The sequence below is a fragment of the Sapajus apella genome, unplaced genomic scaffold (genome assembly GCF_009761245.1).
Source record: "Sapajus apella isolate SASKATOON/1434 unplaced genomic scaffold, GSC_monkey_1.0 scaffold99, whole genome shotgun sequence".
NCBI lineage: Eukaryota > Metazoa > Chordata > Mammalia > Primates > Cebidae > Sapajus > Sapajus apella.
The window spans coordinates 7,625,941-7,651,239 of record NW_022437039.1 but is presented as its reverse complement, the minus strand read 5'-3'; the positions used below and the strand labels follow the sequence as shown (position 1 = coordinate 7,651,239).

General features: G+C 48.8%; 1 protein-coding gene across 1 annotated transcript in view; it reads left to right on the top strand.

Moving 5' to 3' along the window:
- Nucleotides 1-12,492: 12,492 nt before the first annotated feature.
- The window catches only part of EMP2 (epithelial membrane protein 2), a 54,704-nt gene continuing 41,897 nt past the window's right edge, over nt 12,493-25,299 (top strand). The window contains exon 1 of the mRNA XM_032258089.1: nt 12,493-12,671. The gene's annotated coding sequence lies outside the window, so the exon portion shown is untranslated. The remainder of the gene's footprint in view (nt 12,672-25,299) is intronic.

Here is a 25,299-nt window from a genome sequence, read left to right as displayed (position 1 = left end):
TAGCTGGGATTACAGGCACGCGCCACCATGCCCAGCTAATTTTTTGTATTTTTAGTAGAGACGGGGTTTCACCATGTTGACCAGGATGGTCTCGATCTCTTGACCTCGTGATCCACCCGCCTCGGCCTCCCAAAGTGCTGGGATTACAGGCTTGAGCCACCGCGCCCGGCCAATAATATTTTTAAAAAGAATTTGGAGGCTGGGTGCAGTGGTGCATGCCTGTAATCCCAGCACTTTGGGAGGCCAAGACAGGCGGATCACCCGAGATCAGGAGTTCCAGACCAGCCTGGCCAACATGGAGAAACCTCGTCTCTACAAAAAATACAAAAAAATTAGCTGGGCGTGGAGGCACATGTCTGTAATCCCAGCTACTCGGGAGGCTGAAGCAGTGAAATCGCTTGAACCCATGAGGTGGAGGTTGCAGTGAGTCGAGATAGCACCATTGCACTCCAGCTTGGGCAACAAGAGCGAAGCTCCGTTTCAAAAAAAAAAAAGAAAACAAGAATTTGGAGTTCCGCAGTCTTGGCTCTTGCCACCTACTTAATTAACCTGTCTGAGCCTCTACTCCGTCATCTGTAAAACAGGGGTCATAACACCTACTTCCTAGTGTGGTGAGGATTAGATGAGCCGGGGAGTGTAAAAAGTGTTCAGCACTTAGTAGATGTTCAATAAGGTAGCCATAAGGGAGAGAAGCTTAGCGGGGGGATATTGAGGACAGTCTGGTGTCTGTTAACACTTACAGCGTCTCCTTCCTCTCTCACCTAAGCTTAATTTCCCCTTCCTAGAAGATGCAGGGATGGGCCCCACCCCTCTGGATTCTTCCCACTCTATGTTCTGGTTTTGTCACTTTGGAAAGCTGGTCAGTTGATGTGTAGCTAATGCGATAATGACTGATAATGGCTTCTCAGGGTTTCTCATCTAAGAATTTCTATATTTTACCTAGTGACACCTTGAGAAGCCAAAGGAACATTCTCTGCAGAGCCTGGCACAGAGAAGGGGACGAGAGGGGGATCTGGGTTGAAGGGGGCTTCCTGGGCCCTCCTATGTCTGCTGAGTGTCCTTAGACCCAGCCCTGGGTTATTAAATGGATGGGCATTGGATACAACTTCAAAGAGGAAAGACAGGAATTAAAGAATGTTTTTTGGGGATCCTTTAACTTCCCCTTTGGGGGATGCAAAGGGGCAGGATCAATAGATGTGCCACGAGAGATCTAGGGGCTGCACGTGGGAAGAGGCCCCAAGATTCGCTCTCTACTCCTCCGTGTTATTGTCCTTGATTTCCTAGATTTATGCTGGAACAGAGTTCTGAATTTGGTCATCCCAATACCACCTTCGCAGTTACTGCCTTTTCAGTACCTCCTACCTATGCTATTATTTCGGAGTTTGTTCAGTTGCTGCCTATGGGCCAAAAATGATCCCAAGTTGGCCTTTGTAAATAAAGTTTTATTGGAACACAGCCAGGTCCACTCATTTATAGTGGAAATGTATGGCCTGCAAAGTTAAAAATATTTGCTATCTGGCCCTTTACAGAAAAAAGTTTTGTGACCTTTGATTTTACTTCATTAAAACAAAAAAAATCAACTTAAGTTTTTGACTTAAATTTATTTCAAAATGAAAATTTTTTTTATCACTATCATAAACAAAAAATCAGAATCTCTAGCCTGAATGGAAGGAAACTAGAAAAATGGAACCAAAGCAAAATAATGTGTTGTAATTCTATCTGGAGTTCGTTGCCTAACCAAACTTCTGGGTTGAGGCCTGTGTTCTCTTTTCTTTTTTCTTTCTTTTCTTTTTTTTTTTTTTTTTTTTTGAGACAAGAGTTTTACTCTTGTTGTCCAAGCTGGAGAGCAATAGCGCCATCTTGGCTCACTGTCAAGTGAGCTCTGCCAAGTAGGCTCACACCTGTAATCCCAGCACGTTGGGAGGTTGAGGCTGGTGGACCATGAGTCAGGAGTTTGAGACCAGCCTGGTCAACATGGTAAAACTCTATCTCTACTAAAAGTACAAAAATTAGCCTGGTGTGGTGACCGATGCCTATAATCCCAGCTACTCAGGAGGCCGAGGCAGGAGAATCACTTGAACCCGGGAGGTGGAGGTTGCAGTGAGCCGAGATCACACCACTGCACTCCAGCTTGGGCCACAGAGTGAGACTCCACCTAAAAATAAAAAGAATCCTGGAGCAAGGAATGCGCCGGGGAGCCTCAGCCTCCAATCTTCAGCACCAAGCTGAAGAGGGCTGGATTGAAGAGGATCCCATGGGCGCAGATGGAAGGGATGCACTTATAACCTTGTATGGTCAGTGTTATCTGCTTCTCCAGGAATCTTAAAATCTGAGCTTTGATGTTTCAGGTTCTAATTCACTTGCATGATCCAGGACAAGACCTGGGTGTCCATTCTAGAATCTTCCAAGTCCTTTGACCACCCACTTTCCATGCTTTTTTTTCCTTTTTTTCTTTTTTGTTTTTGAGATGGAGTCTCACTCTGTCACCCAGGCTGGAGTGCAGTGGCACAATCTCGGCTCACTGCAGCCTCCACCTCCCAGGTTCAAGTGATTCTCCTGCCTCAGCCTCCTTTTCCATGCTTAAAAGACATGTCTTCGCCAGGCGTGGTGGCTCAGGCCTGTAATCCCAGCACTTTGGGAGGCCAAGGAGGGTGGATCATGAAGCCAAGAGATTGAGGCCATACTGTGAAACATGGTGAAACCCCATCTCTACTAAAAATGCAAAAATTAGCTGGGCCTGGTGGTGCACTACTATAGCCCCCAGCTACTCAGGAGGCTGAGGCAGGAGAATCACTTGAACTGGGGAGGCGGAGGTTGTGGTGAGCCGAGATCGCGTCACTGTACTCCAGCCTGGCAACAGAGCGAGATTCCATCCCATCCGGGGCTGATCAAACGTGGCCCCACCTTGTCTGCCCAGGATCTCACCCAGGAGGGAGAGTAGCTGTTCCAGGGCTTGAAATGTTAACCCTTATCTTGCCAGATCATTGTCATTCTCAATGTCACATTGACCATCCATATCTCAGCAGTTTACATACTTAAGCTGGTTATTCTGGTGTTCTGTGTGCCACGATACCTCATTGGCAAAATCTGACTCCTACCCTAGCCAAGGACTCACACAAAGCCCTCTCTAGCAGCAGAGAGATGCAATCGAAGGTCAAGGTAGTTCAACTGAGCCAGTGATGCTCTCCTGTGGGCCACCTCTGTGGAACTATAAGGTGGCTCTCCATCAGCCAAGAAAACCTTTCTCAATAGGATGTCAACTCACCATGGCACCTCGGTTATCAGGGGCTCTAGCGTTAAATTTGAATCTCAATGACAATGGCCACATTTGCTTAAAGGATTAAAGCAGTGTTTCTCAAAATGCGGTCCATTCATCTCCTCTGTCAGAATCACTTTGCAGGGGAGGGAGGCTTGTTAAATATGCAGATTCCTGGGCTTCACCCCAGATTAACTGTACCATCGCCTTAGGAGGTGGGTCCCAGAAATTTACATAGTTACTATGTTTCCCCAGGTGACTCATAGATGTATTCACCTTTCCAAATCTCTGGGCTCCTGTATTTGCTTCCTCCTCCATCTGTGTAGTTTGTATTGCTTTTGTGTCAGCTCTATTGTGTCTGTGTCTTTGATGGTAAGCTGCCTTAAGCTTCCCTTTGGAAGCCAGACAGGTAAATACATGAAGCTTCATACATGACTGGGCATCCTAGGAAACCACCCCGACCCCTGCTATCTGGCCAACCAATATGTCATCAAAGTGCAGCTTTGATTCACTGGATAGAAGCTGTCCAGTGAATTATTTCTGATTACCTGAATTAGACCGTCCGATCTCCAGAGTCCAGCGTGCCCCCAGCACTTTAAGAAACAGCTGCACCATCAGACACTCCAATGCACCAAGCCCTTCACATATGGCCCCCAGAGAAGTGCCCATTTCATCTGACCCTCAGACTCTTCAGTCCTGTAAATATTGTGGTTTTCTCTAAACATCTCCCCAGAGGGACCTCCGAGTCCCCTTTGGGTTATTCTTCTCCCAGACTTAGCATCATTCTGCAGTGTGAAAGAAATGTTGAATTTCAAGTCACTATCATTTCTCATCTTGTTATTTCTCCACCTGATCCCATGCCTTCCCTCCCCAACCTTTTCCACACAGCAGTCAATCAGATCATGTTACTACTGACTTAAAACCTTCTGCCAGGTATGGTGGCGCACGCTTGTAATCCCAGCACTTTGGGAGACGGAGGCAAGTGGAAAACTTGAGGTCAGGAGTTTGAGATCAGCCTTGCCAACATGGAGAAACCCTGTCTCTAGTAAAAATATAAAAATTAGCCAGGTGTGGCGCTGGGCACCTGTAATCCCAGCTACTCGGGAGGCTGAGGCAGGAGAATCACTTGAACCCAGGGGACAGAGGTTGCAGTGAGCTGAAATTGTGCCACTGCACTCCTACCTGGGTGATAGAGCAAGACTCTGTCTCAAAAAAAGGGGAAAAAAAAAGAAAAAGAAAAAACCTTCAGTGGTGTTCCATTGCTCCTAGAAAGAATTCCCCAGCCTTCCCATAGCCCAGTCACCCTTCTTGCCTCATCCTCGCCCTGGCCTTTCTATCTGGAATGGCTTCTTTCAGGCCCTCCTTCCCTTCATGTTCCCATCCACAAGGCCTTTGCAGGAGCTGCCTCCTCCACATGGCGCAGTCTCCCATTACTTTCTGCCAACCAACTCCTACTTACCATTTAGGTCTTAGGCCTAAGCTCTAGCATCCTTCCTCAGGGAAGCCCTCTCGATGTCTCTGCTTGGGTCAATCCCCTTAAGGTAGATTTGCAGAGCACTGGGTTCCTCCTCTGTCACAGCACAGTGTCACGCTGATACATTCACATTTAGATGAGGAATTAGTTGATTATAGTTAGGGCAATTGCACATTCCCGTCTCCCTGGGAGAGTTCTAGCTGTGCTTACCGTCTCACTGCAATTACTAACAGCACCATTTTCACTCTCAGAAGTGTCCTACTGGTTGGGTGTGGTGGCTCACGCCTGTAATCCCAGTACTTTGGGAGCCTGAGGTGGATGAATCACAAAGTTAGGAGTTTGAGACCAGCCTGGCCAATATGGTGAAACCCTGTCTCTACCAAAAATACAAAAATTAGCCGGGCATGGTGGTGGGTGCCTGTAATCCCAGCTACTTCGGAGGCTGAGGCAGGAGAATCACTTGAATCTGGGAGGCAGAGGTGGCAGTGAGCTGAGATTCCACCATTTCACTCTAGCCTGGCGACAGAGTGAGACTCCATTGCAAAAAAAAAAAAAAAAAAAAAAAAAAAAAGTGTCCTGCTTTGGTTGATACATGTGTGGCCATCCTAACAGTAGTGCACCCCACCAGCCTGGAAACTCCATGAGGCCTTGAGCTGTGTTTGTCTACACTCATCATTATAGCCCCAGTGCCTGGCTCAGTGCGTACACATTTTGAATCTCTTGTGTGCCAGACACCATTGGAGGCATTGGGAATATAGCAATGAGTGAACCAACTTGTCCCCAAAGCCCCTTGATCTCATGGAACTCAATAACCAGCCCTGGTCAGTTCTGCTCATTATCCTACTTCATACTGGTATATGTTTTATTTTTCTTTCCAAGATTACTGGGTATCTTTTTGTGAGTTGTCTCTTAGGCTATAAAACCAGGTCACTTCCTAATCCCAGTGACCTCAGTTGTCTGCCCCGGGAGGCAACTTTAGCCTTATGACTCTGGCCAGACTCTCACATTGTTGGGAATCTGTGGATATGGGGAAGAGAGGAAGTCTTCCATTTCTACCCTTCTGCCCCATGCATAGTCCAACAGGTCAAAATTCAAAGAATGACGTGGCAGGAGGAGGCCTAGGAATTCCTCCCCGTTCTCTCTTCCTGGCAGGAAGGTATGTAAACTATTCTGGATGAATGAGAGTCTTGATTTTAAAAGACTTGTACATTGACAGTCTGGAATTCCCTCTGAATGTGGGATCAAAATCCTTTTGGACACAAGCTGTGTGTTGCTCTTGTTCGTTCCTTCCTTGTTTGATGTCCTCGGAGAGGTGGGGGTCTGAGATAAGGCAGCCTCAGCCTCCAGACTGCAGACTCTGCTTTTAGCAACCAGCACAGTATAGATGCTCACTTGAGGGGCTTTTCTTCCATAATCCTGTTTTCAGTCTGTAATTAGATTTTTATTTTTCAAGTGTGTGCTTTCTTACCCACCGTCTTCATTCCGCAGTAGAACACAAGCTTACCGAGAGCAGAGATTTCCTCTGTCTCACCCATGGCTTTCCCACCAACATCTTCACATAGTGGGAGAACAATCAGGGTTCCTATTAATCTCATAAATTTAAATTTCTTTTAGAAATGGAGGTCTCGCTCTGTGGCTCAGGCTGGAATGCAGTGGTGAGATCATAGCTCACCACAGCCTCAAACTCCTGGGCTTCAAGTGATCCTCCTGCCTCAGTCACCTGAGTAGCTGGGACTACAGGTGTGTGCCACAATGCTCAGCTAATTTTCTTATTTTATGCGGAGATAATGTCTCACTGTTTTGCCCAGGCTGGTCTCAAAACTCCTGGGCTCAAATGATCCTCCTACCTCTGCCTCCCAAAATGCTGGGATTACAGGTGTGAGCCACTGCACCCAGCCCCACTGGGTGAAAAAAAACACTTTTCTGGCAGAAGAGAAAGAATATTTTGTAAAATTAAAAAATATATATTTAGAAAAGTACAAGGGTGGTGTGGTGGCTCACACACGTAATCCTAGCACTTTGATAGGCTGAGGTGGGGGGGGGATTGCCTGAGCTCAGGAGTTCAAGACCAGCCTGACCAACATGGTGAAACCCCGTCTCTAACAAAAACATAAAAATGAGCCGGGTGTGGTGGCGAGCACCTGTAATCCCAGCTACTCGGGAGGCTGACACACAAAAATTGTGTGACCCAGGGAGGTGGAGATTGCAGTGAGCTGGGATCACGCCACTGTATTCCAGCCTGGGCAACCAAGTGGGATTCTGTCTAAGGAAAAAAAAAAAAAAAGAAAGAAAAGTACAAGGATGCTCTCATAAACTGAAGGATGGCATTTATGACTGTGCTTGAGATCCTGGGAAAATGACAGCCCACTCCTGGGACATTATTAACAACAAGAGCATTTTTCTTCTTCTTTGCAAAACTTTTCAGTGCCAAACTGTAGTCTGCTCTTTTCAGAAGATAGGCCAAGACAGCTGGCCTCCATCCTCTTTGCCACTCTGGGGACACCTGGGGACTTTCTTCTGTGATTTGCCAAGAACATCCCATGAGCCACCCTAGGTTCCAGACGTTTGGGTAGTAATGACTCTGGTGGTGGAGCACAACCCCCACCCCCTGCTTCCTGTTATCCTTTCTGACCATATTTCAGGGAAATTCAAATCTGGGAGAGCTCTGAAGCTCTATCCCTGTGGTTCCAAGCCTCCTGATGAAAAGAGAACCAGAGTCAGGCAGCCAGATGTTTCTATTACGGGAAAAACCCGGGCACAGCCACTTACCTTTGTTCTACTCACAGACGTTTGCATTCATTTCATGGGATGGCTTTAGGAGACACAAAACAGCCTAAGACAGCATGGTTTTTGGCTGTTTCTCCATAACTGGAAATTCTGTGGTTGTTGTCTTTGGTGCTTAGTCAAACCCTCTTTGTTGTAAGTCAAGCTGATATTATTTGTACTGTTCATTCTTATTGCATTTGCAGGATGTTTTATGATGGTGGTTTCCAGGTATTTCAGTAACATAAATCAGAGATAAAAGGAGGCAGGAAAGGTCAGACTCAAAAGGTATGGCTGTACCCCCTAGCTCATGGGGAGAAGCTATGAGACCCAGAGCTCTGAGCTTTAAGTTGCACGGTAACTAGGGCTTGAAATCATTATCTCCATCCTGCCTCCAACCCAGTCTGCAGAGGTAGGCGACACGGAGGAAATGGCCTCAAGAAAACATGTTTCTCAGATTCCACTCAAGGGAATTCCGATTTCCTGATTCTTCATACAGTAGGGAAGAGTCTGCCCAACCATCTATCTCACACCAAGATGGCAGCCAGCTGAGATGCTCTTAGAAGTGCTTTCGTGGCCAGGCATGGTGGCTCTTGCCTGTAATCCCAGCACTTTGGGAGGCTCAGGTGAGTGGATCATCTGAGGTCGGGAGTTTGAGACCAGTTTGGCTAACATGGTGAAACTCCATTTCTACTAAAAATACAAAAATTAGCCAGGCGTGGTGGCAGGCACCTGTAATCCTAGCTACTCAGGAGGCTGAGGTAGGAGAATCAGTTGAACCTGGGAGGCAGAGGTTGCAGGGAGCTGAGATTGTGCCACTGCACTCCAGCCTGGACGACAGAGCGAGACTCCATCTCAAAAAAAAAAAAAAAAAAGAAGCAAGTTGTTAGGTGCAGCCCGCTCTCAAGGGGAGTGAACTACATAAAGGCAGGAACACCGGGAGGTGCAGGGGCACGGGGTTATCTTAGCAGCCTATGTATCCAGTTTGTTTTCAAAGGAAACAGCCATTGAATGGAAGTTAGGAAAACCCCCGGCAGCTGTTAAGATTCAGCTAACCCGCCAACCAAAAGTGGATTATGATGGTTGAATCACATTCATATTCAATCTATTCCCATCAGGAGTTTGTGGATATTTGAGAAAATCTCCATCCTTCTTAGCAAGAGTCCACATTGTCTTCTCCATGACCTATGCTGCTACAACTGAGTTCTGTTTGGTTCTCTTAAGGTTGGGCATCCGATTTGCACCCAGGCATGGACATCCCTAGTCATTCCTTCTAAGACAAGGAAAGAGAGAACAGGATCCAGTTACAAGAGACTGCAGAACCCTAAAATGTTCAAGCCAGAAAGACACATGAGAGATCACTGTATAAGCAATTATCTTCTATCCCCACCCTGAACTAAGCCCCCATCCTCGGTGACTTTCCATACCTTCAAATGCCTTCCTTACAGTTCTTCCTGTCTCTCTCCATATAGACCAGCTACTACTGTGAAAGAAACAGCCATGAACCACAGTGGCATTCAACAGTTAGCATACATTTCCCATTTACATGTCTGCAGTTGGCTGGAGCAGCTCTGTGTCTCTGACAAAAATTCTGTAGGTCCTCCAGGGTAGCTCTACTCCACATGTCTTTCATTTTCGGGGACCACTAAGCTACCAGAGGTATACTATGCTCATGGAAATGGCAAAAGAGTGAGAGGGCAAAGCCTACTGTTCAGGCACCCTTCCGTTCTTTGTGTGTGTCATCTTTGCTAATATCTCATTGTCCAAAGCAAGTCACATGGCCAAGCTCAAGATAAAGAATATACTTCTCCCATCATGAGGCCATGGCTAGGGTGGGGATATATATATAAACTACTAGTATAAGGGGCTGAAGGACTGGGACCAGAACTCAATCAAACACACTCTTACTTTCCCCCACACCAAGTTCATTATTGAAACACCAGAAGCAGGGATACAAGCAGGTATGAGGCAGGTTTCTGTTTCCCATTTTCCTGGATGGACAGAGGTATATTTAAAGACAGAAAGCAAAGAACAGCAAGTAGCAGGTGAACGGGACAGACAGGTGGGGCTCTGGAGAGGGTCTAGAAACAAGGGAGAGGAGTAATTGGCCCATTCCTTTCTCTGGCTCTTGGAGAGGCATCTTGGGGTCTGGCCAGGTTCTTCCCAGTTGGGACACACACCACCAGTTGGTGGCTTCGGAGATAGTACAGGGAGGAGGTATCTCTTGGCTCTGAATCAGAGTGAGAACATGATTCTCTTTTCCAAGGATCTTGCAATTGTTCTGATAACAACAGGGGAAAGACTTCTCTGTGTCAGCATGCTTTTAAAATCTTGCTGATCACTGCCATCAATTTTTTTTTTAAGAGACAGCGTCTTGCTATGTTGCCTAGGCTGCCTCAGAACTCAGGCTCAAGTGATCCTCAACCTCAGCCTTCTGAACAGCTGGGACTACAGGTAAGCACCACCACACCTGGGTCCCTTTTTAATAGACCCTACACCTCACAGGCGCACAGACTCTTTCAGGCAACAGTGTCTGGTTGCAATTTACTGCCACTATTTTATTTCAATAGTGTTTATATTCATAAGTTTGTCTTCTATTTTTGGCAGATAGCACTGGCTTCCTGTTTACCATGGCAATATAGGGCTTTCTTTTCAAATAAACATACTAAAATAAACAGAGTTAATTTAAATAAAACGATTAAGGGAACACTAGTTCAGGTGGAAGGTGGATATGGCAAAAATTAAAGCTTGGGTGTGGTTAGCATTTGGTAAACAGTGATAGAGTGTAAAGAGGAGAATGGGGTTTCCTGCCGTGAGTCTGGTTTCATATCCAAACTTTATCAATTGTGTAGCTGCTTTGGGCAAGTTACTGATGTAGCTTCTCTAAGCCTTAGTTTCTTCGTGATAAAATGAGGGTAACTTGCTTTGCAGGGCTGCCATGTTCTATTGAAGATTATGTTTGTAAGTAAGCGGCACACACTAAGCCCTCATCAAATGCAGAAACCTGCCTGCTCCATCCCTTACCTGGCCTTACCCTTCTGGGAGACTTTGGGGGTTTCTCTGTCCTCCACATGGCCATGGGCAGGTAGGTGGGCCCTTTTGGCCCTCCTCTATAGCAACCACACCCCACTCTCCTCCCCTTTTATGGAGGAAGAAGACTCAGTTCATATTAGTGCTTTCCTGTCCCCTCTCCAGCTCCAAACACACACACACACACACACACACACACACACACACACACACACACACACACAGAGTTATCTTGGGGGATGAGAGTCTTGTCTTGGTTAACCATAGAATTCCAGGAGATTTGGCAGGTCAGACCCTAGGCCAACTTGGGAAGCCCAAGTCCTGGGGGAGGGGGTGGTCCTTTGGAGGGATTTCAAATCTCCCAAGGATCTCTAATTTAGACCCAGCAAGGCCCTCTCCTGACAGAGCTCCTCAGTAGGATTAAAAAAAGATGCTCAACAGAAAATATAAACAAGGAGTCCAACCAGAGCACATGATTGCACAATAAATTAATATTTCTCAAAAGGGCTTCTCATTCTCTTGTCAGTGGCACAAGTCAATTTTATATTTTTAGAACTGTTAAAATAAAAGTCTTAAAATATACTGTTGTAAGTATTTTAAAAGTATACTATACTGTTTTAAGTATTTTAAAAGTATACTATTTAAGTATTTAAGTATACTATTTTAGGACTTGTTAAATTAAAAGTCTTAACATATACTTTTATATGTTGTGGCCCTGTTAGGGAATTTCTTCAATTAAAAAAAAAATACACTGACTCCCACTCCCTCCTTCCACACACATGATGGAGCTCAGGTGCCTCTGGTCTCCTCACCCATCTCCCAGGACCATCTACAGCAGATCAGCCCTCTCAGTTTCCAGATGGGGAAACTGAGGCTGGAAAGAAAGGTAGTTCCTTATCTTTTGATGTCATTTCCGGGGACACTAAATTCCAGGACTGGTGGTTGAAAGGCTGTGGTGAGTGGTTTGTGTGAGTGTGAATGTGTGTGTGCGTGTGTGTGTGTGTGCGTGCGCGTAGTGGTGGGGGGAGTGACTAAGGGATCCTGGGAGAGTCTAAAGACTGGTTGCTGGGCATCTCACACCAAGGCCAGGACTCCAGGTGAGATAATACAAATAACAATGGCTGACGTCTCTGGGACAGGTACCATGAACCAAGCATGGTGGACCTAATATCACCTTCAGACTTTGCAACCCAAGGAAACAGTTCCTATAATCATACCCATTTCCAGAAGAGGAAACGGAGGCAGGAGAGATTATGGACGAGCTTGTAAGTTCATAAAAGGCCAGAGGAGGTCTGGCGCGGTGGCTCAGGCCTGTAATCCCAGCACTTTGGGAGGCCGAGGTGGGCAGATCACAAGTTCAGGAGTTCGAGACCAGCCTGGCCAATATGGTGAAAGGCCGTCTCTACCAAAAAATACAAAAATTAGCCGGGTGTTGTGGTGGGCGCCTGTAGTCCCCGCTACTGGAGAGGCTGAAGGAGTAGAATCGCATGAACCTGGGAGGCAGGCGGAGATCGCACCATTGCACTCCAGCCTGGGCTACAGAGTGAGACTCTGTTTCAAAAAATAAAATAAATAAAATAAAATAAAATAAGTCCAGAGAAGGGGTTCTAGAGCAGGGAGCCTGGATTCCAAAACTCCTTAGGGAGGAAGAAGAACAGGGAAGAGGAGAGGAAAGAGGAAGAGAGGGGTGTGGAAACCTGCAGGGAAGGGAGACTCCTTTCTCCCAGGAGCCTCCCTTTCTCCCTCTTCTCCCCCTCCTCCCCGCCATCCCCACCCCCCTCCTCCCCGCCATCCCCACCCCCCTCCCCCCGTGGCCCGTGCCAGCGGCTCCGCCCAACTTGACCAAAGAGCCGCCGAGAGGCGGACGGGAACTAGGGGGCGCCCGGGCGCTCTAGGGCTCTGCCTTTCCCTCCGGGCCCCCCTCCCTTCGCCAGCGGCCCCTCCTACTCGGCTCTCCCGGCTCCTGACGTCACGGCCCGGGAGGCGGAATCGTGGAAGGAGGGACCGCGGGGGAGGAGGCTCCGCGCTGCCGAGAGGGTGGAGGGAGGGCGCGCAATCCCAGCCCAGAGCTTCAAAACAGCCCGGCGGCCTCGCCTCGCACCGCAGCCTGTCAGCCGCTCCAGCTGCCAGCGCGGCCACCAGCGCCAGGTGAGTTGGGGGCGCGTCCAGGGCGCGGGGCGACATCAAGGGTCTCCAGGATCGCGTGCGCCGGGGCAGCAGGGACGCGACTCCTCCACTTACGGGACCAAGAGCGGCCCCCGGAATTGGTGACGGTAACGGGGGGGCCGAGGCGCCACCCATGCCGCCGACTTCCAGTCTACGCCGCGCTCGCTGGGGCCCCCGAATTCCACTTCTCCACTTCGGGACAGCTTCCCACGCCTTTTGCGCCGAAGCGGGCGGGAAAAGTTTGGGGAGGAGTCAGGGCGCCTCCCCCTCACCCTGCTGGACGCACTCCCGGGGCTCTCATAGTCCAGGGCGATCCCTAGGTCGCGTGAGGGACCCCCGGGCAGCGTCCCCAGCCTCGCCGCACGGGCAGGACTGGTGCGCCCAGGCCGGGCCAGTGGGTCCTCCTGGGCTGAGTTCACCCCTCTCGGCCCCTGCTGCTGCTCCGTCGCGCCCCCGAGCCGCGAGGAGCGACTTCTTGGGGGTCTGGAGTGGTGGGTGAGCCCGGAGGTGCTGCTGGGATGACATCTCTCTCCCTGCCAACTCTATTAGGGTTTGGGGGTGCTTTAAGTAGTCAAGACCACATCCATGGGTTCCAGAGGTAGGGGAGGCTGCAGCTCGGGGTGTGGATCCTATGTCCTCCTCCCCAAATCCAGAGACCTGAGCGCGCCCCAGGGAGGTCTTTTGGGTGAAGATGCGGGGCTGACATGGGGACTCTGAAGACACCACAGGGCAACGCTCTCCCTCCAGGCTCAGAGTCCAACGCCTGCCAGCTTCAGATTTGGGGAAGGGAGCAGTGTCCCTCCCAAGCTCTGAAGGTGTGTGTGTGTGCGTGCACCTTGATTTTATAATTCAGTTGTGTCTAAGTAAGGGGCTTGGAGAGGGACTTAAGAAGCCTGCAATTCAAATCGTGTGATTCCACTTTTATGAGACACCTAGAATAGGCAAATTTCATAGACAGAAAGTGGAATGGTGGTTGCCAGGAGCTGGGGTGCCTGAGAACAGGAAGTTACTGTTTAATGGGACAGAGTTTTTGTTGGGGAGGGTGAAAAAGTTTTGGGTATACACAGTGGTAACGGTTACACAGCACTGTGAAGGTATTTAACGCCACTGAATTGTCTACTTACCATCGGTTAAAATGATGATTAGGATGTTATGCAATTTTATCATGAAATTGTTTTTAAAAAACACCTCCAGCCACATCTGCACTCCAGTCTGAATCAGAGAGAAATCTTAGAACCGACACGCTATTGCTGGGCACCTCTTCTTGGAATTCGGTCCTCCAGTTAAGAAAGCTTAAAGAGGATGAGGAAGGGATGGGGTCTTGGTTTCCCAGGAGTCACACAAGGTGAAGGATGGCCACCTGAGCTGCTGGAGGTTTGCAGTCGCTGGTGCTCGCCCTCCATCTCGGTTTCTCCCTGGGAGCCTCACTCCTGAGCTGTTTCCAGCACACTCCCCTGTTACAAGTGGGGAAATTCAGGCCAGCGATCCAAGTCATCTTGCTCAAGGCCGCTGAGCTGGTAAAGCAAAGAACTAGACCTTGAACCTCCATCTGCCTCTCAGGCCCTCCCCTTCTTTCCACCTGGAGATGCCCTGCTGATTTGCAGGGAATGAGGGGAAACCCTTCTGGGGAAAACAGGGCGTGGATGCCCATGGGGCCCTTGGCCAAGGCCAAGCTCACAGCCTGGGGAGAGGCATGGGGGTGGCAGGAAGGTGCAGAACCTGTTTTCCCACTGAGGATTTTTGAATTTCACCACCTCCACCCCCGTAGGGAACTGGGGAGTCAGTTGAGTAGGAGGCAGCCGGCCACATAGCCTGGAGCCTCCTCTGCCCCTCAAGTGGAGACATTGAGATGTGCCTGAAATCCAGAGAACGTGTTTGTGTTGGAAACCATGGAGCTGACCAGCTGGGTGGGTGAGGGCAGGGCCAGGCGTGAGGAGGGTGGGGCTTGGGGCTGACACTGCGCCACCCATGGTGGGAGGAGGGGGTGAACCCGCTCTGGCTGGCATTACCCCAGATTAGGGTTTAGCTAATGAGGAGCTAACAGGGGTTGGTGGCATTTGTGGCTAGGAGCACATCCCTTTAGCAGCCCCTCCCTGCTCCCCTATTCCCACCCCAGTAATGGCACTTAAATCCTTTCTTCCCTGAATGGAAGTGAATATTTCATGTCAGTTTCTTTTCTCTGCCTCTCACATAATATCTTCATAGTAGGAGCTAAAACCACATGCCAATGAGCACAGAGTCTTCATTTTCCAGCAACAGGTAATTCACAGGGAGGATCAGCCAGCCCATTTTTCACCCTAGACATAGAGTGACACTCTCTTGCCCTCACCTCTGTTCTGTGGCCTTCCTGGTTGGTGAGGGCACAGCAAAGGCCACTTCTTTGTCATAGTAAACTCCGCCAGACATGACCAGGAAGGGAAGTCTGTTGAGATGAAAATACATAAATGTCTCTCCAGGCCAGATGAGGTGGCGCCGGACGCTGGCTGATTGGTGAGGTTTGTTTGGGAAGCAGGAGTCCAGCCACCCTCCAGGGGGTGGGGGGAAGAGTGTGTGTGTGTGTGTGTGTGTGTTGCAACATGTGGCTGCTTCCCAGCTCTGTGGCCAAGTGGGAACTCTGGCATGGGCTATGGGAGCTAAGGTGGGGATGGGGTGGGGCAAGGCTCTCCATCCAGAGGGGAGGTTGCAGCCTTACTTACCCAAAGGTGGGGTGGGGCCCCAGAAACTGGGATTGATAGAGCAGAGCTCTACCAGAGGAACGAGTTAAAGGGCCCCCTTGGGATGCCTGTGCAGAAGGGGTGTGTGTTTGGGGGTGTCTCAGGAGGGCATGTGATTGGCAACAGCAGCTGGAATGAAGGAAGAGGGTAGTTGGCATCATAGAAAGGACCAGAGGCCTGACTTTTGGGCGATGGCCTCAGCATGTGCAGGGAAGGAATGGGGATTGGTGTGGTGGCAGTGGAAGAGGAGGTTCCCCTTCTCACCCCAGGAATGGTGACGTCTGGCTCCCTGCAGATGTTAGCCAAAGTATGCAATTTCAGCAGCACTATGGCAGGAATCAGATGCATCTGGCTCTTGTTAGGGACAGGCCAGGGGGGAGTCTAAAAATATCTGAGGCAGAGCTGCCACCCAGCGAGAGTGGCGGGCTGGTAACCTGACACCTGGGTGGAGGCTGGCAGTGGTGACAAGCACCGGTCCTGCTTCACTCCCCAGGTACTCAGCCTCCTCCGGCGCCTGAAAGGGTGAGAGTTCACTGCATTCAGGGCAGCCCTGGGTTAAGATTGGAGAATTTCAGGGTGCAATGATGTTAGAAAGCCCCAATGTGACACTCACAGCCAGGGACACTCAGAGAGGTGGAGTGACTTGCCCAGGTCACACAGCAATTTGGCAGCTGACCCAGGACTAGATCTAGGTCACAGCTGAGGGGAGTTCAGTGGAATTCCAGGCCCAGGCCCCCAGGATCTGGGACCCTTATGGCACGTGTCATCTGTCCAGGATGCTGGATTTCTGTGCTCCTGTGCTGATGGGACAATGGTGGCCAAGAGCTCTGCTCAGGCAGTAGGTCACTTCCCATTGGGCGCTGGGTTGGTCTCCGGCACAGCTGTTGAACCCTGGGAACGCTGGCCCACCTGGGGCAGGATATAGGGAGGAAGGCGGCCGGAGGAGAACCGGCCAAATGAGTCCCTCCCTCCTTCCTGTGCAGTGATACTGTTGGTTTTGTTCATGGAGTATCTCCGATGCTTAATGAGAAGTTGTTAAAGTGAATAATTGAATTCCTGGGGCCTTCACATTCCTTGGCAAGCCAGGCCTCTGATGATCTAAAAGGGACTGAGGGTGAAGAAGAGAATTCTCCAGTTCCTGCTCTTTAGTGCCGGGCTAGATAACATCAGCTTCCTAGAACTCTGGGTCCAGCGCTGAGGGAGGGGTCACCAGGGTGATATGTGGCACCAGGATTGTGCTGAGAAATCTAGGATGCAAAATAGCCATCACCATGCAGGATATGAACACAGACAAGCAAGCCCCTCAGTGTAGACCACTCACAATCTAAGATCAAGCAAGTTTTCCCAATAGAAAAGTCATGCGCTTTGAAGATTTCTGTTTCTGGTGATCTGATCACAAACTTCTCTGAACTGTATTTTCTCAAAATGCAATGAATTTAAAAAATTTGCAGTAAATAAATGAGACCCAAAGTTGTCTCATTCATCTTATGGATGCTTTCCAAAACATGTGACCGTTGGTGGTGCACAAGATAATTCTCAAAGGCCCATGGCATAAAAACAAAAAAGAATAATTATGTCTTCTTCTTGGTTGGTGTTGGGGAAAAAAAAATGTAAGTATTACACAAACCCAAGGTTTCACACATACTTCTGTTTAGGTTGAAACAAAAGTTGTTGCTGTAAATTTTAAAGCATTCTAAGATACTTAAAGAATAAAATTAATAAACACAGTGGTCCTTGGGTTTGGCAAAAGTCTGAGTACTAGAGGGCCTGCTTTTTGGGAGATTATTTTTTTTGAGATGGAATTCTGTTTTTGTTGCCCAGGCTGGGTGCAATGGCGCAATCTGGGCTCACTGGGTTCAAGTGATTGTCCTGTCTCAGCATCCGGAATAACAGAGTGCAGGCATGCGCCACCACACTTGGCTAATTTTGCATTTTTAGTAGAGATGGGGTTTCTCCATGTTGGTCAGGCTGGCCTCGAACTCCCGAACTCAGGTGTTCCGCCATCCTCAGCCTTCCAAAGTGCTGGGATTACAGGCATAAGCCACCACGCCCGGTGGGAGATGGTTTTATAAGAGAGGCCAGAATGGACGTGTCTCACTTTTAGAAACACACCTCATTCGGAAGTATCTCAGAGATCCCAGCTCAGGCCCCTCTTTTGCAAAGAGGCCTCTATGTTCAGCTTCAGACTGAAACCTGTCACTTAGCTTCCCTCATCTTTAATGAGGGTCATGATTCCACTCTAATGACCTTTGCTGGTTGTCTCAGGATCAGAGGAGATGATAGATTGATGCACATGAAAGTGGCTTGATTTGTTTGTGGTTTGCTTGAACCAAAGGAAGGCCGAGGGAGAGGCTGGCTTCCTCACTTTAATCTTGATGGGTTATTATTAAACACTCTGTGCAGTCAGCTGCTGTAGGCTTTGGCAATACAATGGGGAATTTCCCTGTCTCCAAAGGAGGTTATAATCTGGTGATGGGGGTGACAAGTCCAAGAATGCAAGCTCCAGGACCAGGGCCATCAATTGTGGTTTCAGGAAAGCCCAGGGTATGTGGTATACAAAGGTTTCCTTAAGCCTGTAGGGCTGGAGATGGGCTTGGGAGGATCTTTCAAATTCCCCAAGCAGAGCTGGTTTGAGAAAGGCCAGGCAGCAGGGAACAGTGAGAGAGTAGGCAGACGTTAGCAGGTGTGGTGGCACACACCTGTATTCCCGGCTACTTGGGAGGCTGAGGCGGGAGGATCGTTTGAGCCCAGGGCTTTAAGGCTGTCACCTCGAGGCTGCTGCCACTTCGAGGCTGCTGAGAACTATGTTGTGCCACTGCACTCCAGCCTGAGAGACAGTGAGACCCATCTCTTAATTTTTTAAAAAAAAGTATGTATAATTTTTTTTTATTATTGTACTTTACATTCTGGGGTACATGTGCAGAATGTGCAGGTTTGTTACACAGGTACACATGTGCCATGGGATGGCTGCATCCATCACCCCATCATCTGCATTGGGTTTTCCTCCTAATGCTGTCCGTCTCCTCTTTTCCCACCCCTATTATTCCTCCCCTAGACCCCCAACCCCCGACAGGCCCTGGTGTGTAATGTTACCCTCCCTGTGTCCATGTGTTCTCACTGTTCAAAACCCACTTATGAGTGAGAACATGTGGTGTTTGCTTTTCTGTTGTTGTGTCAGTTTGCTGAGAATGATGGTTTCCAGCTTTATCCATGTCCCTGCAAAGGACATGAACTCATCCTTTTTTAAGGCTGCATAGTATTCCATGGTATATATGTGCCACATTTTCTTTATCCATTCTAACATTGATGGGCATTTGGGCTGGTTCCAAGTCTTTGCTATTGTGAACAGTGCTGCAATAAACATACATGGGCATGTGTCTTTATACTAGAGTGATTTATAATCCTTTGGGTATATGCCCAATAATGGGATTGCTGGGTCAAATGGCATTTCTATTTCTAGATCGTTGAGGAAATGCGACACTGTCTTCCACAATGGTTGAACTAATTTACATTCTACCAGCAGTGTTAAAGCATTCCTATTTCTCCAAAAAAATATATGTATGATTTTGAAAAGGCAGAGATTCTGAGCCGGGATGCTGCTTGAGGAGTAGTGGGTGCCTGGCTTGTCTTCAGTGCTGGGTACGTGAAGGGAAGGATGAGGGAGGCCACAGTGTGGAGTCGGCTTCCCTTCTATATCCCCAGGAACCTGGCTAAGGGGGCAGGTGTGAGGATTCTCACAGAGCATTGTTGGAATAGAATATCCAGTGACAGATAAGAAATGAAGAAAAGGAAAAATGGAAGCCACCTCAATATTCATCAGTCATTTTGCAGAATATTTTACAGCAGTTAAAAAGAACAAGGAGCCAGGCATGATGGCTCATGCCTCTAATCCCAGCACCTTGGGAGGCCGAGGCAGGTGGATCACTTGAATTCAGGAGTTCAAGACCAGCCTGGCCAACATAGTGAAACCCCGTCTCCATTAAAAATATAAAAAATAGTTGGGCGTGGTGGCGCGCCCCTGTAATCCCAGCTATTTGGGAGACTGAGGCATGAGAATTGCTTGAACCCAGGAAATGGAGGTGGCAGTGAGCCAAGATTATGCGACTGCACTCCAGCCTGGGTGACAGAGCAAGACTCTGTCTCAAAAATGAAAACAAAAAAACAAGGTTTATCCATTGTACTAAGATGGGAAGAGCCCTATAGCATTACTGAGTTAAAAAAAGAACAACCAGGAGAGGTATGTGTGGACAAATGTACTGTTCATATAAACATGAACAGAAATTCTTATATTTTCCTTGGCCTCACATGTTTATAGGAGGAACAATGTCTGAAAGAGACATCCCAGCGGATCCATGCGGCTGCCTCTGGTGGGAGGGGAGGGAAGGAACTGGATTGAAAGGATACAATCTTATCTCAAGTCTTATCTGTAACCGAGAGACTGTCTTCATTAATTACCTATTTCAATAATAATGCACTCATTTTCCGTGAGCTTGGCAAGTGATGGAGGTTGTGCAGGTGTGTGGGTGGGGAGCTGGAGATGATGAGCTGGGCCGTGAGGTGTCAGAGACTCCATGGATGGCCCAGTTAGGGACTGTTTTGGAAATCCAGAGATGAGGCAATGGTGAGCAATCTGAGCAGGGGTCATCCAGTCCCCATGGAGCATGCCCCTTGGGACCTCACATTTCGGATGTCAATGAACATAATGTGTTTACAGCCTGGGTGCTGTTCACGGGATTAACAGTGGCCAGGTGTGGTGGCTTAGGCCTGTAATTTAGAACTTTGGGAAGCTTAGGCAGAAGGATTGCTTGAGCACAAGAGTTTGAGACCAGCCTGGACAACATAGTGAGACCCTGTCTCTAAAAAAAATATATATATAAAAATTAGCCAGGCATGGTGGCATGCACCTGTAATCCCAGCTGCTCTGAAGGCTAAGCTGAGAGTATCGCTTGAGCCCAGGAATCTGAGGCTGCAGTGAGCTGAGATTGCCGCTGCACTCCAGCCTGGGCAAAAGAGCAAGACTCCCACCTCTGAAAAGAAAAAAACAAAACAAACAACAACAAAAAAACCGGGCAGACACGGTGGCTCATGCCTGTAATCTCAGCACTTTGGGAGGCTGAGGCGGGTGGATCATCTGAGGTCAGGAGTTCCAGACCAGCCTGGCCAACATGATGAAACCCCATCCCTACTAAAAAAGTTTAAAAAGTTAGCCAGGCCTGGTGGCAGGTGCCTGTAAGCCTAGCTACTCCGGAGGCTGAGGCAAGAGGTTCACTTGACCTTAGGAGGTGGAGGTTGCAGTGAGTCAAGGATGTGCCGCTGCACTCTAGCCTGGGTAACGAGCGAAACTCCATCTCAAAACAACAACAACAAAAACCGTGCTGACCACTCCCTTTCACTCTGAAGTGAAGGGTTGTTTCTCTCATAGAAGTGATGGAGGAGGCACTGTGGGGTCCCAGTTTTCTTGTAGTGGACACTTGTCTTTGGGGTGGGGATGGGAGCTTCTCTAATTCATCGCAGTGTTCCAACGTTGAGGTCCACATCTGTCCCAGAATGAGAGCTTAGTAATCGTGGCATGAATAAAATGGTGTCTGCTGAGGGGTGGCATGTACATTCTGAAGATATTAGGCAGATGCCCATGAATTGTGGGAGCTGCAGGGGATTGTGTACAGACATGTGGAGGGTCGAGGGGGTGCTATTTGCAAGCTGACTCCCAGGCTGTGGCATGTATTCTGGAGATAATCCTGAATTCCTGAATGCAGGAGTTCTGAGGTAGGTCATCTACGCTGATTGATCCCTCATGCGTTCATTCTAACATTTACTGGCCACCTACTATGTGCTGAGCAGTGAATAAAAATAGACTCGGCTCCTGTAATGAAATTTATCTAGCAGTAGGTGAAGGATCATCTGTGGGAGGGTCAAGAGAAACCCCTATTCTTTTTTTTTTTTTGAGACAGGACCCTGCTGGATTGCCCAGGCTGGAGTGCAGTGGTGCAGTTACAGCTCACTGCAGCCTCGAATTCTCAGGCTCAAGTGATCCTCTGTTCTCAGTCTTCTGAGTAGCTGGGACCACAGAGGCACCCAGTTAATTTTTAAATTTTTTGTAGAGACTGGGGTCTCGCTTTGTTGCCCAGGCTGCTCTCAAATTCCTGGCCTCAAGTGATCCTCCCTCCTCGGCCTCCCAAAGTGCTAGGATTACAGGCGTTAACCACTGTGCCCAGCTGAAACTCAAATCTTTTCTTTTTTTTTTTATTTTTGAGACGGAGTCTCACTCTGTCGCCAGGCGCCAGGCTGGAGTGCAGTGGCACAATCTCGGCTCACTGCAAACTCCACCTCCCGGGTTCAAGCAATTCTCCTGACTCAGCCTCCTGAGTAGCTGGGACTACAGGCGCATGCCACCACACCCAGCTAATTTTTGTATTTTCAGTAGAGACAGGGTTTCACCATGTTGGCCAGGATGGTCTTGATCTCTTGACCTCGTGATCTGCCAACCTCGGCCTCCCAAAGTGCTGGGATTACAGGCTTGAGCCACCGCGCCCGGCAAAACCCAAATCTTTTAAGGGCCTTTGCTTGCCCTTATCTGTCTAGGTTACAGAAGAAAAATGAAAAATCCCCTCTTTGTCCTGTTCCCTCATTTACTTTTCTGAATATATTTAGATCATCAGGTGATATAATCTTTTGAGTAAAATGAGGCAAAGTAGCCTTGAGTCCTCGCCCTTATTCATGGGGAAAGTGTCTTGAAATTCAGATGGATGGTCACGAGCCCTGAAGCCCAGGGCCTGGAGTCCAGGAAAAGCTGACAGCGGTGGGCCAGGCTGGTCTTTGCGCCAACAGTGGTGGCCTCTTAGTACACACCACCACCACCCATCACCAGCTGACACTGAAAGCCGGGAGTGGTCCTCTGTCTCTTCATGCAAACCTTCAGTCCTTCTGTAATCCATCCCCTCTTCATCTCAGTGGCGTCTGTCTTGGCCCAGACCGCTGCCATCTTTTGCCTTGACAATTGCACAAGCTCCATGACCTCTGTCCCTGCAGCCACTCTGGCCTTGCGGTCCATTTCCCATATGCATCCAGAAGGATCTTACACAGACAGACCCAAAGCCGACCAAGTCCTTCTTCCCCTGCCCCACTTAAAATTCTTCAGTAGTTTCAACTGCTCCTTAGCGAAAACCAGGCCTTGCATGATCTGGCTCAGCAGTCCTTGGCTGGCTGCCCATCAGAATCTCCTGGGGAATCTGGATAGAATGCTGATGACCAGGCCCCACCTAAAAGTAATGATATCAGAATTTCTGGAGGCAGGGGCCAGGGCATAGGGTGTTTTAGGTTCCCTGGTGCGGTTGGTGGTGAGACATACTGGTATAACCCCTTCCCTGGACTCATCTCTCTGTCCTGTTGCTTTCTACTCTGGCCTTTTTTCCTTAGTTCCTGTACCTCTTAATTCCCTCTCACCACTGCTTCTACCTGCTATTCCCTTGCCTTTCTTCCACGTTCCTTTCCTCTCTCTGTGCAGCTAATTCTCTCTATCCTTTAAGACTTTTAAAGCTCATACCAGGCCAGGCATGGTGGCTCATGCCTATCATCCCAGCACTTTGGGAGGCCAAGGCAGGAGGATTGCTTCAGGTCAGGAGTTTGAGACCAGCCTGGGCAACATAGTGAGACCCCATCTGTATAAAAAAATAACATAAAAATTAGCCAGCCATGCACAATAGCTCATGCCTGTAATCCCAGCACTTGGGAGGCTGAGGCGGGTGGATCACCTGAGGTCAGGAGTTCTACACCAGCCTGGCCAACATGAAGAAACCCTGTTTCTACTAAAAATACAAAAATTAGCCAGGTGTGGTGGCACATGCCTGTCGTCCTAGCTACTTGGGAGGCTGAGGCAGGAGAATTGCTTGAACCCAGGAGTTGGAGGTTATAGTGAGTTGAGATCACGCCACTGCACTCAAGCTCTGGGTGACAGAGCGAGACTCTGTCTCAAAAATAAAATGAAATAAAAATTAGCTGTGTGTGGTGGTGTGCACCTGTAGTCCTAGGTACTCTGGAGGCTGAGGCGGGAGGATTGCTTGAGGCTAGGAAATCAAGGCTGCAGTGAGGTGTGATTGCCCTGTCTTAAAAAAAAAAAAAAAAAAAAAGACTCATCTTTTTTTCAGGGATACTTTCTAGCCATAAGTTAAGTCAGATTTTATCCTCTGCCGTTAGTTCTGATGGTATTTGTTTAAGCCCAGCAAGGGCTGGCAGGCGCAGGGACCATCGCTTCCTATCTGATAGTTCACCAGGGCACCCCAGTAACCAGCGAGATACATCCCAGCATCTCAGCTGACCCAGGGGAGGAGTGGGAGAAAGGCGATCCCGAGCCTTGGGTGAGCCCTGAGCTGGAGGCTGCAGGCTGCAGGAGCAGGGGGTTTGGAAGCCCTGAGAGGTCACTAGGGTCAGGCCAGCTGCACCTTCTCCCTCCTGCAGTTGGCTCTGTCTGGAGCCACATCAGGCCTGAGTGGCATGATCAGTATCCGTTTATACCAGTGTGACATGGGGTCACATTCTTCCAGACCAGAGCCTGAGAGAGGCTTAATCATCGACACACCCAGAGTGGGGTCTGCACGCCTGCAGGCATTTGGAAATGACTTCTGTAGCATACAGGCGATGGTAAAGATGCTCATATGCATGTCAGTGTATTACTTAAGTGTCCCTTGGCAAGTGATGCTGATTTTCCATTTACAGTGTGGTGAATGCTTAAAAATGAATTGGGCTGGGTGATTCAATGATTACAGGCTCATGCCTGTAATCCCAGCACTTTGGGAGGCCTAGGTGGGAGGATCGCTTGAGTGTAGGAGTTCAAGACCAGCCTGGGCAACATAGGGAGACCCTAATCTCTAAAAAAATTTTAAAAAATTACCCAGGTGTGGTGGCATGCACCTGTAGCCCCAGCTACTCAGGAGGCTGAGGCAAAAGCATCACCTGAGCCCAGGAGGTCAAGGCTGCAGCAAGCTGTGATCATACCTCTGCATTCCAGCCTGGGCAACAGAGGGAGACCCTGTTTTACAAACAAAAAACAAAACAGAACAAATGTTTTAAAAATGAATCAATTTAAGCTTAATGTGTTTTAAGGAAAACTGTGAGTAATGAGTAGAACAGGTGGTGCACATGCAGAAGTGATCACAGTGGTGTGACTGACACTGGGGGCCCGCCTAGGTCCCCTTTGATGGATCATGTACCTGTCTCCTCCAGCTGTCATGAGTGCAGGCTTCAAATGACTTTCCTCTGGGTTTCACCCAAGAGCCTCCCTTAGAAAATCCCTAGCACAGCTAGGCAGGGTGGCTCAAGCCTGTAATCCCAGCACTTTGGGAGGCTGAGGTGGGTGGATCACCTGAAGTCAGGAGTTCGAGACCAGCCTGGCCATCATGGTGAAACCCCATCTCTACCAAAAATACAAAAAATTCGCCAGGTGTGGTAGCAGGCGCATGTAATGCCAGGTACTCAGGAGGCCGAGGCAGGAGAATCACTTGAACTTAGGAAAGCAGAGGTTGCAGTGAGCCGAGATTGTGCCATTGCACTCCAGCCTGGACAAGAGTGAAACTCTATCCCAAAAAAATAAAAAAGAAAAAAAGAGGACCGGGCACAGTGGCTCACGCCTGTAATCCCAGCACTTTGGGAGGCCGAGGCGGGTGGATCACGAGGTCAAGAGATCGAGACCGTCCTGGTCAACATGGTGAAACCCCGTCTCTACTAAAAATACAAAAAATTAGCTGGGCTTGGTGGCGCATGCCTGTAATCCCAGCTACTCAGGAGGCTGAGGCAGGAGAATTGCCTGAACCCAGGAGGCGGAGGTTGCGGTGAGCCGAGATCGCACCATTGCACTCCAGCCTGGGTAACAAGAGTGAAACTCTGTCTCAAAAAAAAAAAAA